The sequence below is a fragment of the Capra hircus genome, chromosome 15 (genome assembly GCF_001704415.2).
Source record: "Capra hircus breed San Clemente chromosome 15, ASM170441v1, whole genome shotgun sequence".
Taxonomy (NCBI): Eukaryota; Metazoa; Chordata; class Mammalia; order Artiodactyla; family Bovidae; genus Capra; species Capra hircus.
This window is the reverse complement of record NC_030822.1, coordinates 11,686,645-11,702,495: the sequence shown is the minus strand read 5'-3', so window position 1 is coordinate 11,702,495 and position 15,851 is coordinate 11,686,645.

Genomic DNA, 15,851 nt, shown 5'->3' with positions numbered 1-15,851 from the left:
TTTAAGTGAAAAAGAAAAAACAAATCATACACTAAAGATCCTATCCACAATGGGGCAATACGATGGAAACATAATGTTCTTCTGAAGAGCATTAACTCATGAAATGAGATAATCTTTATATTCTGTCCAGCTCTAAATTTCTATGACCAGGTGATTATTCCATTAGGCTCCATATCTCTCTTACTTCATTCCTACAATCTTCATTTTTGAGCACATACCATATTCTCCTCACTGCCAAAAAACAGGAGAAAAGACAAGTAAGCATCCCAACCCTCTAAAATCCTTTCTTTCCCAATCAGACACCATTTTTCAATTTCTATCTCCTTAATATGCACAACGATTTTCTCCTAATCTCAAATATATGTGCACTTCTCATATGGAATTGATTACTTCTGTCTTTATGTATTATAATGATTGTTTTTACTTATCCCATCTGTTAGACTAATATTTCATCAAATTCAGAACTGTCCCACTGGTCTTTGCATACACATGGTATCCTATAATAGCAGGTATGATATGAATTATATGCTTCTAATTACTATAATAATACTATACAGTACAAAACTAAATATTACCAAAAAAAAAAAACTAAACAAAGCTAAACAATACAAAAGAACATATGCAAGAAAGAATGATTCATCCTGCTCCTCAGTGCTCTCATATTTGAGTAAGTTTATTTTGCAGGGGTAGGTTCCTGTTAACATTATAGAATACATCTTTTCAGAGTTTTTCTGCAAACCACACAAACACATGAAATCATTTTACTTTCTGTTTTTGAAAATCAAAATATCAGATCCTGGTTAATATATGGTTTTGCAGTTTGCTTTTTTTTTCTTTACATAATATATTTTGAGCATCTTTTCATATCAGATCATATAGAGCTACCAGATTCATTTTAAAGGTTGTGTAATATTTTGGATGAAGAAATGCATGAATCAGTGCAGAATGAGCCCAGATAGGTTCCTAGTATCCAATATCCTTCCACTGAGGTGAAATATTAGCTGCATAGAGAATGCTTCTCTCTGCAACATAGAGAAAGTAATGGAAATAATGCAGTACTGTTCTTCATAGAAATAAGGCCATTGTCATATATAATAAAATCTGGAGAGTAGAGACAGGAAGGTAAGCTGTGCATTGATTTTTCTGGAAAATTTGATAGTGAATTGTTTCATGTTATTTCTGCTAAGCTCTCAAATAAAAAGCTACAAAAAAGAAGGAGGGCTTGCTTTCCAAATCTCTTCTCAGATAGAGTAACAGATCCTACTTTGAGACATACTGCTGATGACGAGACAACTGGATTCAATACTGAAATACATGCTGTGTGATATGAAATGCATTCTACTGTGTTAGTCCAGTCTGACAGGGAGGAGGAAAGTAGGGGAGAGGAAAAAAGGAAAATATTATTTCCTGATGCAAATAGGTAGTATAGATATTACAAAACAAGACAAGCTTGAAGGAAAGTAGGTCACCAGCATGTATTTACACAGATTTTATTAGGTACATAAATTGTACATGTAGCCATTTTGCAGCCTAGAGTTATAGAAACATTAATATGTTGACATTTAAGTATTTTAGCTTTTATCTTAAATCTCTGGAGAATTTGGATAATATTCATAACTGCGTGCAACAAGTTCCATTGGAAGAGAATCCCTTATTAACAAATAATCATTAAAGGATACTAATCGTAAAAGAAAGTATCAAATTAGGGGATATTTTAAAGGTAAAATTAAGAAGAAGATCAGCTGCAACAATATCGTTGTAGGACAAGGAGACAGAAAAGTAGTCATAACACTATTGATAGTCATGCTTTGCTGAGTGGAGTACAGTGCCTGCGAGTATATCCTTTGCAGGCAGACTGCCTCAGTTTTAATTTTGACTCAGATACTTTCTGGTTCTATAGTTTTGGGAAAAATATTCAATATCTATATGTCTCAATTTTTTAATCTTTGAATTTGGCATGAAAGTCACTACTTCCAGATTTGGTCTGAGTCAGATGAATTCATACAAGCAGTGTTCAATTATATATGTATATACACATTTTTTTTTAGTAAATTTTTATTTTTACTTTATTTTACTTTACAACACTGTATTGGTTTTGCCATACATTGACATGAATCCACCACGGGTGTACATGCGTTCCCAAACATGTCATGCTGCTGCTAAGTCACGTCAGTCGTGTCCGACTCTGTGTGACCCCATAGACAGCAGCCCACCAGGCTCCTGTCCCTGGGATTCTCCAGGCAAGAACACTGGAGTGGGTTGCCATTTCCTTGTCCAATGCTGGAAAGTGAAAAGTGAAAGTGAAGTCGCTCAGTCGTGTCCGACTCTTGGTAACCCCATGGACTGCAGCCTACCAGGCTCCTCCATCCATGGGATTTTCCAGGCAAGAGTACTGGAGTGGGTCGCTAGTGTTTTTATCATGACTTGCTAAGAAAAGTTAGCTATTGTTTACTTAATTCATATGTGGGACACATATATTGCCCAAATCTTACCTGCTATTCCCTTTATGCTTTCAATACAATTATACGGTAGATATCACTATTTTGATTTTAAGAAGAGTGAAAATAGCAACCCAAAGTTGAGGAAGAACTGTGCCAAAGCCTCTGTGTCACCAGAGTCTCTTTAGACCACCTGAGTTCTTCGCAGAAAAAATATCTTCATTGTTTATTTTGGGGACTTAGAAAGCAAGTAGACTGACTTTGGAGACTGGATTTGATACGTAGCTTCCCCTCCCCAGTTTTCATTATTTACTATATAAATAAATAAATAGACACAGACTGAGGGGTTCTAATACTTCCGCTTTTTGGGCCACGCATAGTCTTTCTCTGAGCTCTCCCACCGTTTTAATTTGGGTGTCTTTTCCTTTTCTAGAATTAAGATATTGTTGTTTCTGAGGGTTACCCCTTCAGCAATGCAAATATAATTTATGTAAATAACTTATTGAGACTGACTTTACATAAAACCCACTGGAGGCATCTATGATTAGGGTGAAGCTGGGCAGATGGGCAAAAGGCCAAGAAGTTTCAGGAGGGGCACCCTCTCATCAGCGACCCTAAGTACTAGGAGATGCTGTTACAATTCTTCACACAGAATTACATGATAATAAGCAGTTATTTTTTTTTCCTGTACTTGCAATTTAACAGTTTATTCAAGGCATCTCTGAGTAGTTCCTTCTGTCTCTTCCATATACCACTTAGTTGCTACTCTTGACCACAAACAGATGAACACACAAATACATGTGCATGAGGCACGCATGCTTCTGCCTTGCCCATGTCAGTATGACTCAGATGTTCTTGCTTTTACACAGTTGCAAAATCAGCTCCTTAAAAACAGAGTAAATACTGTCCTCTGCATAAAATAGTACTAATAAGCTTACAAAGGTACTAATAAGGAAGCAGTCATAAAGTAAAACTTATCTAGGTTGTTTCTTCTTTAAAGTGTAATGATTTTTGTTTTAGACTTGAGACACTATCATATTTTTATAACACAGTTCATTAAAAAAGCTCTCCAGAGAGTGATCTTATTTAAAAAATATAAACTCCTATGAAAATAAGGGAACAGAAGTGTGGAAAAAAATTATTTGGTCTGCATATCCCAGAGGCCAATTGCTGTATAGTAATAGTTTTATAATTTATTACCAAGGCTTTCCCCCCCTCCTTTTCTGATTTTTACAAGGTGGGCAGCGACAAAGATATATACTACCTACCCCTCAGTTCCAAACTTTAACCCCATTTCCTTAATAAAGGAATGATTCTTCTAACCCATAGAAATCCTCACCTTCTTGACCTCTGAATATATTGCATTATAACTTGTCTTGTCACCTTAATGAAGATACAAAGCTGTGTGTAATTTCATAGACATATTTTCCCCAATAGATTTTATATTTCTGAAAGACACCACCATGACTAGTACGTCTATCTGCAGGCTTTCATCATCCTGCCTGTGTCACTGAATACAGTTAATATTTAACTGATGTCCATTAGATAAAAATGAACCAATGGATGAACAGCAAGGACTTTATCTTCCCACCCAGCTTGGGAAGTTTGGCATAAAGAGCAGGAACCCTCCAAAAGGTCCAGGTGAAGTCAACAATCTTTGAGCACTCTTGGTCCTTTCAATACCATTCTTCTATGTTTTAGGGTAGCAGTCATGGCTAACCCTAGGGTAACATATAGATTTAATACTTTTAAACAAACTTTCTCATATATTCTACCTTACTTCACGATGTCATAGAGAAAAGCTGTTTGTTAGTGTACTTTATATAATGTGATCAAGAATCTAAGTAATTCACTTAGGGAAAAATCATAAATCTACTCCCAAAACAGTGAGACACTAATTATAAGATCTAATAACACAGATGAGAAACTAGCAAACTTTTCTGTTCTTTCTCCACACAACATTAGGGTAATATGTCAACAAAATTTATCAGATCATCCACTTCAAAGGGCCTTTTGTCCTTCTGGCTTTTGTTCTACCAATTGTTTAAAACTTTTCTGCTCTGCATAGGATCCCACTGGCACCAACCACACCAACATGTAAATTTAGGGAAAGTTCACATCTTTAAAACATAAGAAATAACTAATTTTATTGCTATTGATTTATACATTTTGGAACAAAATGCCAAAATATAAAAATCTTGAACTACCAGACAGGATGCTATATGATCAAGGAGTGTCTCCTTATAATAAATTTTGTTCCATAATTTTGGAAATTAATATAAATCAGTAAATTGAAATGTTACAATTATTTTGGTTCTATAATATCATCTTGAAACTCTCTATAAATCAGGTCTGAAGCAGAAGCATGATTCCAATCACAGCGGCCAACATGTACGCCCATTTGTCTAACTATATGGAGAGTGTTTTTACATTAGCACTGAGGCCTTTTACAGTAGCACTGAGGCCTTGAAAGATTGGCATTATAAGAATGTTAATACTATAAGATTATGTTTTGAAAAGCCCAATATATGATTATTTTAAGTATGGTGAACCCTGTCTCAATATAAGAAAATATATTAATTCAATCATGTAAAATATAGGGACATGGTGCTATGTGGTTGATGTGAAAATAGAGTGATCTGAGAGAGCTAGCAGGTGAATAGTGCTCGATTGTCCTTCCTGGATTCAAATGATGGGTGTGCCTTGATACCAATATTTGTAATTTTTCCCCAGCACATATCACTGGAGATTATATTTGATGATATCACTTGACTGGCTGGAGGTTCTTGGACAATAGCAGGAATTCTGGAAATTCTGCTTAGTTTGTGACTATTCCCTCTGCTATATCCCCAGACACTGGGCTAGAGAACCTTGGGAACAACACAGGGATCCTACTGCCTGCCTCTCACATTTGACTCCATTCAAGAAGGTGAGACTTTTTTAATTGAAGGATGGTCGATTTACAAGGTTACATTAATTTCAGGGGTACAACACAGTGATGACACTTTTGTAGATTCTATCCCATTCAATGTTATTATAAAATATTAATTTTATCCCCATATTCTATATCATATTCTTGTATCTTATTTATGCTACATGTCTTAATTCCCTTTATCTTGCTCCCACTCTTACAACTCTCCCCACTAGTAACTACTAGCATGTTCTCTGTAGTCTGATTCTGTCTTGTTATATTCATTCATTTATATTTTAGATTTTACATATAAGTGACAGCGTACAGTATTTGTCTTTCTTTGACTTACTTTGCAAAGCATAATACCCTCTCTCTCGGTCCATCTATGTTGTTGCAAGTGGCAAAATTTAATTCATTTTATATGGCTGAGTAATATTGCATTGAATGTATTTAACACATCTTCTTTACCCATTTGTTTGTTGATGGACACTTAAGTTGCTTTAATACCTTGACTATTCCAAATAATCCTGCTGTGAACATTGGTGTGCATATATTGGGTTGGCCAAAAACGCTCATTTTAAAGTCAAATGAACGTTTTTGGCCCACCCAATATCTCTTCAAACTAGTATTTTTGTTTTCTCTGGATAAATGCCCAGGAGTATCATTGCTGGATTATATGGTAGTTCTAGTTTTAATTTTTTGAGAGACCTCCATATTGTTTTTCATAGTGGTTCTACCAAGTTACATTCCTGCTAATAGTTAATGAGGGTTTCCTTTTGTCCATATCCTCACTAAAATTTATTATTTGTTGTCTTTTTGATGATAGCCATTCTGGCAAGTGTGAGGTGATGTATCACAGTGGTTTTGGTCTGTATTTCTCTGAAGATCAGTGATGCTGTGCATCTTTTCATGCGTCTATTGGTCATTTGTATATCTCCTTTGGAAAAATGTCTATTCATGTCTTCTAGATTTTTAATCTTTTTTAATATTCAGTGGTATTTACTTTTAATATTTTGGATATTAATCCTTTATTAGATGTATCATGTGTAAATATGTCACCCCATTCAGTAGGTTGTCTTTTGGTTTTATTGATGGTTTCTCTTGCTACGGGAAAGCTTCTATGTTTAATCAGGTCCAATTTGTTTAATTTGCTTTTATTTCCTTTGCCTGAGGAGACATCAAAAAAAAAAAAAAACTAGTGCTAAGATTTATGTCAATAGTATACTGTCTATATTTCTTCTAGGAGTTTGACGGTTTCCAGCATTACATGTATGTCTTTAACCTATTTTAAGATTAGTTTTTATGCTGTGAAAAAAAGTTCTAATTTCATTTTTTTCATATTTTGGTATCCATTTTCTCTAAAATTTTCACTGAAGAGACTTGCTTTTCTCTACTGTATATTTTTCGCCTTTTTTGTTCTCTATTAATTGACCATAGGTGTGGGTTTATTTCTAGGCTCTCTCTTCTGTTCCACTGATTTATACATGTGATTTTGTGCTAGTACCTTATTGTTTTCATGTCTGTAGTTTTGCACTATAGTTTGAAGTCAGGGTATTATGCTGATATCTCCAAGTTTATTCTTTTTTTTCAAGATTGCTTTGGCTATCAGGGTCTTTGTGGTCCCACACAAATTTAAGATTATTTTCTCTAGTCCTTTGAAAATGTCATAGGTATTTTGTAAGGACTGCATTAAATCTGTATATTGCTTTGGGGAGTACCAACATTTTAACAATATTAATTCCTCTAGTCCATGAACATGAGATATCTTTCCAATTATTTGTTATCATCTTTAATTTTCTTCATCAGTGTTTTACAGTTTTCAAAATATAGGCCTTTCACCTTCTTGGTTAAGTATATTCCTAGATATTTCATTCTTTTTGATTCAATCATAAATATAATTGCTTTCATGGTTTCTCTTTTTGATATTTATTATTAATTTATAGAAAAGGAACAGATTTATGAGTATTAATCTTATATCCAAAATTCATATCCTAGTTCTAAGAGGTTTTTGGTACAGATTTTATTTATATATATATAATATTATATAATATATAGTATCTATTATAATGTATAATCTATACTGTATATAATATATACTATATATTATATAATATATAATATTATATATATAATTATATAAATAATCATATCAGTTGCAAATAGTGACAGTTTTTATATTTCTCTTCTAATTTGGATGCCTTATTATTTCTTTTTCTTGTTTGTTTCTGTAGCTAAGACTTCCAATATGATATTAAATAGAAATGGAAATAGTGAACATCCTTGTCTTGCTCCTGATTTTAGTGAAAGTTTTTCAGCACTGAGTGTGATGTTAGCTGCTGGTTTGTTATAAATGGCTGTTACGATCTTGAGATCTGTTTCCTCTATAAAAACTCTGTTGAGATATAAGTTGTGTATGAATGTTTTTGCTGTTCAGTCACTCAGTCAGGTCCAGCTCTTTGTGACCCCATGGACTGCAGCACGCCAAGCTTCCTTGTACTTCTCCCAGAGCTTGCTCAAAGTCATGTCCATTGAGTCAATGATACATCCAACCATCTCATCCTCTGTCATCCCCTTCTCCTGCCTCCAACTTTTCCTGGCATCAAGGTGTTTTCCAATTAGTTGGCTATCCACATCAGGTGGCTGGGGTATTGAAGCTTCAGCTTCAGCATCAGTCCTTCCAATGAGTATTTAGGGTTGATTTCCTTTAGGATTAACTGGTTTGACCTTACAGTCCAAGGGACTCTCAAGAGTCTTCTCCAGCACCATAGTTCAAAAGCATCAATATTTCAGCACTCAGCCTTCTTTATGGTCCAACTCTCACATATATACATGACTACTGGGAAAAGCACAGCTTTAACTAGATGGACCTTTGACAGCAAAGTAATGTCTCTGCTTTTTAATATGCTGTCTAGATTTGTCATAGCTTTTCTTCCAACACCCTGTTGCAGATGTCTGGTGGTGAAAGTAAAGTCCGCTGTGGTAAAGAACAATATTGCATAAAAACCTGGAATGTTAGGTCCATGAATCAAGGTAAATTGGGAGTAGTTAAACAGGAGATGGCAAGAGTGAACATCAACATTTTAGGAATCAGTGAACTAAAGTCAATGGGAATGGGCAAATTTAATTCAGATGACCATTGTATCTACTACTGTGGGCAAAAATCCCTTATAAGAAATGTAGTAGTTCTATTTGCAATTTTTTAAGGAATCTCCACACTGTTCTCCATAGTGGCTGTACTAGTTTGCATTCCCACCAACAGTGTAGGAGGGTTCCCTTTTCTCCACACCCTCTCCAGCATTTATTGCTTGCAGATTTTTGGATCGCAGCCATTCTGACTGGTGTGAAGTGGTACCTCATTGTGGTTTTGATTTGCATTTCTCTAATAATGAGTGATGTTGAGCATCTTTTCATGTGTTTGTTAGCCATCCGTATGTCTTCTTTGGAGAAATGTCTATTTAGTTCTTTGGCCCATTTTTTGATTGGGTCGTTTATTTTTCTGGAATTGAGCTGCAGAAGTTGCTTGTATATTTTTGAGATTAGTTGTTTGTCAGTTGTTTCATTTGCTATTATTACCCAGCAATCCCACTTCTGGGCATACACACCGAGGAAACCAGAATTGAAAGAGACACATGTACCCCAATGTTCATCGCAGCACTGTTTATAATAGCCAGGACATGGAAACAACCTAGATGTCCATCAGCAGATGAATGGATAAGAAAGCTGTGGTACATATACACAATGGAGTATTACTCAGCTGTTAAAAAGAATTCATTTGAATCAGTTCTGATGAGGTGGATGAAACTGGAGCCAATTATACAGAGTGAAGTAAGCCAGAAAGAAAAACACCAATACAGTATACTAACACACATATATGGAATTTAGGAAGATGGCAATGACGACCCTGTATGCAAGACAGGAAAAAAGACACAGATGTGTATAACGGACTTTTGGACTCAGAGGGAGAGGGAGAGGGTGGGATGATTTGGGAGAATGGGAATTCTAACATGTATACTGTCATGTAAGAATTGAATCGCCAGTCCATGTCTGACGTAGGGTGCAGCTTGCTTGGGGCTGGTGCATGGGGATGACCCAGAGAGATGTTGTGGGGAGGGAGGTGGGAGGGAGAACGCATGTAAGAATTAAAGATTTTAAAATTTAAAAAAAATTAAAAATTAAAAAAAAAATAAAATAAATTAAAAAAAATAAAATTAAAAAAAAAAAAAAAAAAAAGAAATGTAGTAGCCTTCAAAAAAGTCCTAAATGCACTACTTTGGTCCTTCCTCAGAGATGACAGAATGGTCTCAATTCACTTCAAGGCAAATGATTCAGTATCACACTAATCCAAGTCTATGTTGCAACCACTGAAGCCAAAGAAGCTGAACAGTTCTGTGAAGACTTACAAGACCGTCTAGAACTAACAAACCAAAAAAGATGTCCTTTTCATTATAGGGGACTGGAATGCAAAAGTAGGAAGTCAAGAGACACCTGGAGTAACAGGCAAGTTTGGCCTTGAAGTACACAATGAAGCAGGGTAAAGGCCAAGAGAGTTTTGCCAAGAGAACACACTGGGGGTTTTGCCAAGCAAACACACTCTTCCAACAAAACAAGAGATGACTCTATACCTGGACCTCACCAGATGGTCAATACTGAAATCAGATTGATCAGATTCTTTGCAGTCAAAGATGGAGAAGCTCTACACAGAAAGCAAAAACAAGACCGGGAGCTGACTGTGGCTCAGATCATGAATCCTTATTGCAAAATTCAGACTTAAATAGAAGAAAGTAAGGAAAACCACTAGGCCATTCAGGTATGACCTAAATTAAATTCCTTACAATTATCTAGTGGAAGTGACAAATCGATTCAAGGGATTAGAGCTGACAGAGTGCCTAAAGAAGTACGGTTGAATGTTCCTAACATTGTACAGGAGGCAGTGATCAAAATCATCCCCAAGAAAAAGAAATGCAAGAAGGCGAAGTGATTGTCTGAGGAGACCTTACAAATAAGCTAAGGACAAAAAAAAAAAAAAAAAAGAAGTGAAAGGCAAAGAAGAAAAGGAAAGATATACCCATCTGAATGCAGAGTTTCAAAGAATAGCAGGGAAAGATAAGAAAGCCTTTTTAAGTGAACAATGCAAAGAAATAGAGGGGAAAAATAGAATGGGAAACCAGAGATCTCTTTAAGAAGATTAGATACACCAAGGGAACATTTCATCAAAGATGGACACAATAAAGGACAGAAATGCCATGGAACAAACAGAAGCAGAAGATATTAAGAAGAAGGGCAAGAATACACAGAACTACACAGAAAAGTTCTCAGTGACTCAAATAACCTAGAGCCAGACATCCTGGAATGCAAAGTTAAGTGAGCCTTAGGAAGTATCACTATGAACAAAGCAAGTGGAGGTGAATAAGTGTGAGATTTTGTCAAATACTTTTTCTGCATCAATTGAGATAGTCATTTTATTTTTATCTTTTTTTGTCAACATGGTATATTACATTAATTGTTTTGCATATATTGAACTATCCTTGCACTGCTGTAATAAATCTCACTTGACCATGGTGTGTGACTCTTTACATATGTGTGTGTGTGTGTGTGTGTGTGTGTGTGTGTGTGTGAGCTCAGTTGTGCCCGACTCTTTGCAGTCCCTTAGACTGTAGCCTGCCATGCTCCTCTGTCCATGGAGTTTTCCAGGCAAGAAAACTTGTGGTTGGCCATTTCCTTCTCCAGGGATTTTCCCAACCCAGGGATCAAACCCACATCTCCTTCCTCTCCTGGATTGGCATGCAGGTTCTTTACCACTATCACCACCTGGGAAGCCCTTTACATATATATGTGTATGTGTGTGTGTGTGTGTGTGTGTGTATATATATGTATATTCTTTTCACATATTGTTAAATTAGGTTTGCTGATATTTTGCTGAGGAGATCTGTATCTATATTCATTAGGGATATTTGTCTGTAATTTTTTGTGAGGGTAGTGCATTTCTCTGGATTTGCTCTCTAGGTAATGGAGACCTCATAGAATAAATATAGGGGTATTCCACCCTCTTCAATCTTTTGGAATAGTTTGATAGTTAATAGTTCATTAACTCTTTACATGTTTCTTGGAATTCCCCTTTGACAACAACCAAAAGACCTAGACTTTTGTTTGTTGAAAGATTTTTGATTACCGATTCAATTTCAACACTAAGAAACAGTCTGTTCAGATTATCTATTTCTTCTTGATTCAGTCTTGGAAGAGTATACATTTCTAGTTATGTATATTTCTCCTCAAGGTTGTCCAATTTGTTGGCATATAACTGTTACTAGTATTCTCTTATGATGGTTAGTATCTCTGTGGCATCGGTTGCAATTTCTTCTCTCTCTTTTCTTATTTTATTGATTTGGGTCTTCTTTTTCCATAAAGAAGCTAGACTTACACATTTCATTTATCTTTTCAAAAACCAGCTGTTGGCTTCACTGATCTTTCCTATTGTTTTGTTTGTTTTTGGCCTCTATTTTATTTCTTCCTCTCTGATCTTAATCATTTCCTTCTGAAAAGGGGAAACTTTTGGCCCACTCTGCTTTTTAAAAAAGGTTATATGGAAAATGTGAAATAATTGTGGTATTGGGGAAGACTCTGGAGAGTCCCTTGGACTGAAAGGAGATCCAACCAGTCCATTCTGAAGGAGACCAGCCCTGGGTGTTCTTTGGAAGGAATGGTGCTAAAGCTGAAACTCCAGTCCTTTGGCCACCTCATGCGAAGAGTTGACTCATTGGAAAAGACTCTGATGCTGGGAGGGATTGGGGGCAGGAGAAAAAGGGGATGACAGAGGATGAGATGGCTGGATGGCATCACTGACTTGATAGATGTGGGTTTGGGTGAACTCCGGGAGTTGGTGATGGACAGGGAGGCCTGGCACGTTGCGATTCATGGGGTCACAAAGAGTCGGACACGACTGAGTGAACTGAACTGAACTGAACTGAAAGTTATATCAAAAGCTATGCTGTGTTCAGATTTTAAATTATGTTACATCCATATTAAGAATACTGTGAGGTGATGCTTTGAAAACTACCATTGATATAGAAACTGTCTCATGAGAGACTTTTTTTTTTAAATAAGGAGCAGACTGATACATATAATATAGTATATATGGATGTAATGTGGAAAGATCTAATGTGAAACTGGAACAAAATAATGCTTTTTCTAAGAGAAAATAGAAGCAATGGTTTTCATTTTTTTTATTTAGAATTTCCTTCAAAATGTTCTAATGATGTTGTAGGATTTTCCACACCACAGTGGAAGTGGGATGTATTCTCTGGAATGTACTCTCCAGAAAATGTAAAATGTGAAATAAATACCTCTTCCCTTAATTATAATCTCTTTGACCACAATAGTGAGCACCACAGTCATAATCTAAAACTAGCGTAAAGAGCTAGAAATTTACTTTGATGGGCAAAGATTCTGTTTTGACTTATAGGAAGTCTGCTTTAATTTATGGAATGTTCTTTCTGTTTCCAAACAGTGTCTTAAAACATGTTGGAAATTGATGACTATAATTCAGCAAAGATTCCCTTTTGCCTTGGCAAATTCTGACGTGTATTTAAAGTACTTGAAAGAGCTCTGAAACTAAGGAAGCTCTTCATTGCATTGTCATTCTCCTTACAAACTTTTGATTAACATCTCTGCTTCACTATAGAAAAACCCATATGTTCCACACACATGGGAGACAAATTGCTTTGTTCAGTGAATCAAGTTCCATATGAACACTGTGCATTTCTTATTCCCCTGCTTCAATGAAGTCTTCTCCAAATTAAAATTTAAGGTTATATTGACACAGTCCTGAAGCCAACTGGACTTTTTGGCTTTCATTATATTCCTGTGTGCTTCACTCACAAAGGGCCAGATTGTAGATGAGAAAGTGAAGCTAAGAGCTCTTGAACTAAAAGCTACAGAACATTATATATCCAAGGGTAGTGCAAGCAACTGAGAATGCCTGGAACAAAATAACTTTCTGCTGATCCATTGTGAAATTTCAGCAAACTCAATAGCCCTCTAAATTTCTCATTTCATTCCTGGAGACTAAAGTAGGTTCTTGTATTTATTTGCTGACTAACATTCTGTCCAGAGTCTTTTAAGAAAGAATTCTTCTAAATTATCAGCAAACATTCTGCCTGAGTTTTAATGCTTTAGATAGTGAGCACTGCAATTTGCTGGCTGACATGGTCTGCAGTAGAAAATATTAACTTCTGGCATTTCCAGTTCAATATTCAAAAAGATTGGGCATTGTTTAACAGAAGATCTGCTATATATTTACCAAGGGGACTTAAATGAGATGCCCAGCAAATGGATCTAAATTTCTAATTTGTATTAAGGTGATAATATTACCTTTTTATGCCTATCTCACAGAGTTTTGCTGAAGAAATAGGAGGAAATTGGAGTAAGTTGAAATACAAGAAATGCAGTATTATGTCTCACCAATTTCCCTTTATGTCTCCCTGAAAACCAGCAAGATTCCTGATTTATCTCTTCTCTATGTTACTACTTCTGTACTTTTATAACAAGTAATTTTGAACTGGCATCCTCTTTCTCTCTCCTTAATATAAACTCCCTCTATTCCCATCCTGTTCCCATCCAGACCACAAATGAATTTTTAGAAATCTCTTCACATGCATATTTTTTTTTTCTATGACTGGGAAAATAAAAGAAGAGTTTAATTGGAAGAAAGAGCTGGATACCTGCCAGGTACCTTGGGCTGGTTTTTGGTTCCCGATAGAGAAAGAAAATTCAGAGCAAAATCTAATGGAAGCAATTTTTAGTAAATACATGAAAGTTCTGCTCACATGCGGGACTGATTCTGTCCAAAGAGACAAAATAAGTCACAGCATCAGGTAGACAGCCCTTCTCCCTACATCTGAATGGACTCAACACTATGTTGACACTCAACATTTTTGGTGATTCTAAAGACAGACACTATATAGCATGCACATTGACTTTTTTAAAGGCATATAGTGCCAGTAAATTTCCTTAAGAAGATTTGGGGGGAAAAAAAAGATGTAAAGCTAGAAAAAAAGAAAAGGAAAAACAGGGTTCGAGTTTCATGGCAACTGTAGGTGGGCTAGAACCATATGTGAAACTTGCCCATGGGCGCTTTGACTTTCCCAGGAGCACTTGGCAGAGGGGGATGAGACCAAACTTTTACTGAGTTTATCCAAAGAAAACACATTAGACTATTCCTCCCACAGTTATACCTCTCTGTCCCTCTCTTTCACTCTTGTCTCTGTCTTTTGTATTTTCATTTGCAGGATTCAGAAGACTTAACTATATTTTCTGAGTAATTTCCAGATTTACCTCAAATTCTGTGTTCTTATGTACACACGGAATTGGGATTACATCACGTTCAAGAGTCTTTAATAATGTAATGAATGGGCGCCCAAGTCTGGGTTTACATTCCCTTTCCTGCTCACCAGGGAGAATCTTTAAACCTGATCAGGGAGAGTATGTGAAACTGCAATCTTACACCCCTTCCCTTATGTAAAGCCATAAAACAGCTCCAAGTGCAGCTTTCTGCCATTGTCCACTCTGACAGAGGTGGTATAAAGGAGGAATTCAGAACACAGACTCCAGAGCAAGACTGTCTCTGAAACTCAGTCCTCCTACTTACTAACTCTGAGGCTTTAGCAATTTAACTAACTTCTTTATGCTCATCTTTTCCTCAACTATGAAATGAAGTTGAGTACAATATTACCTAAGTCATGAGTTTGTAATGTGGAGTAAATACATTTATAATATAAATGTGTTTCGAAGTGTCTGGTACCTAGCTTATATAATATAAAATTTAATAATATTCAATCAGGAGCTACTCTGGCAAATTAGAGCATTTATCACATTTAAATCATTGTCTGATCATTTGTATAGGTAGGTCTTGCTTTATTTATGTTAATATTTTTTGAGCTTTTCTTTTTAATTGGAAGAAAATTGCTTTTCAGCATTGTGTTGATTTGTCTGAAGAATTTAGTATTTCCTCTAAGTCTGTGCATCCATGAAGGCTGGACCAAAAGGCACAAGATAATAAATGCTTGATGACTGTTAGTTAAATAAATGAATTATTTGGGTGAAGAGTTTCATTTCTTTCATTAAAGGAAATTAGAAAAAGGAAAATTCTGTGATTTGACAAATCCATTGAATATTCTGTGCTTGGCACTGCATGTTATTGAGTTAAATAAGTCACAATCTTTTTTTTTTCCTCTCTGAAAATGTTATGTCTATTTCTTTCAATCCTTAAAGGGGCTTCCCTGGTAGCTCAGCTGGTAAAGAATTGAGAGGGTAACAGGCAGAAAGGCCAGGGGTCTCCAAGTGGAGGAAATAGGCTGCCAGTGTCAAGACAGTTTTTTTCGTCTCGCTTAAGCAGGCAGTGGCACCCCACTCCAGTACTCTTGGCTGGAAAATCCTATGGATGGAGGAGCCTGGAAGGCTGTGGTCCATGGGGTCGCTGAGGGTCGGACATGACTGAGCAACTTCAC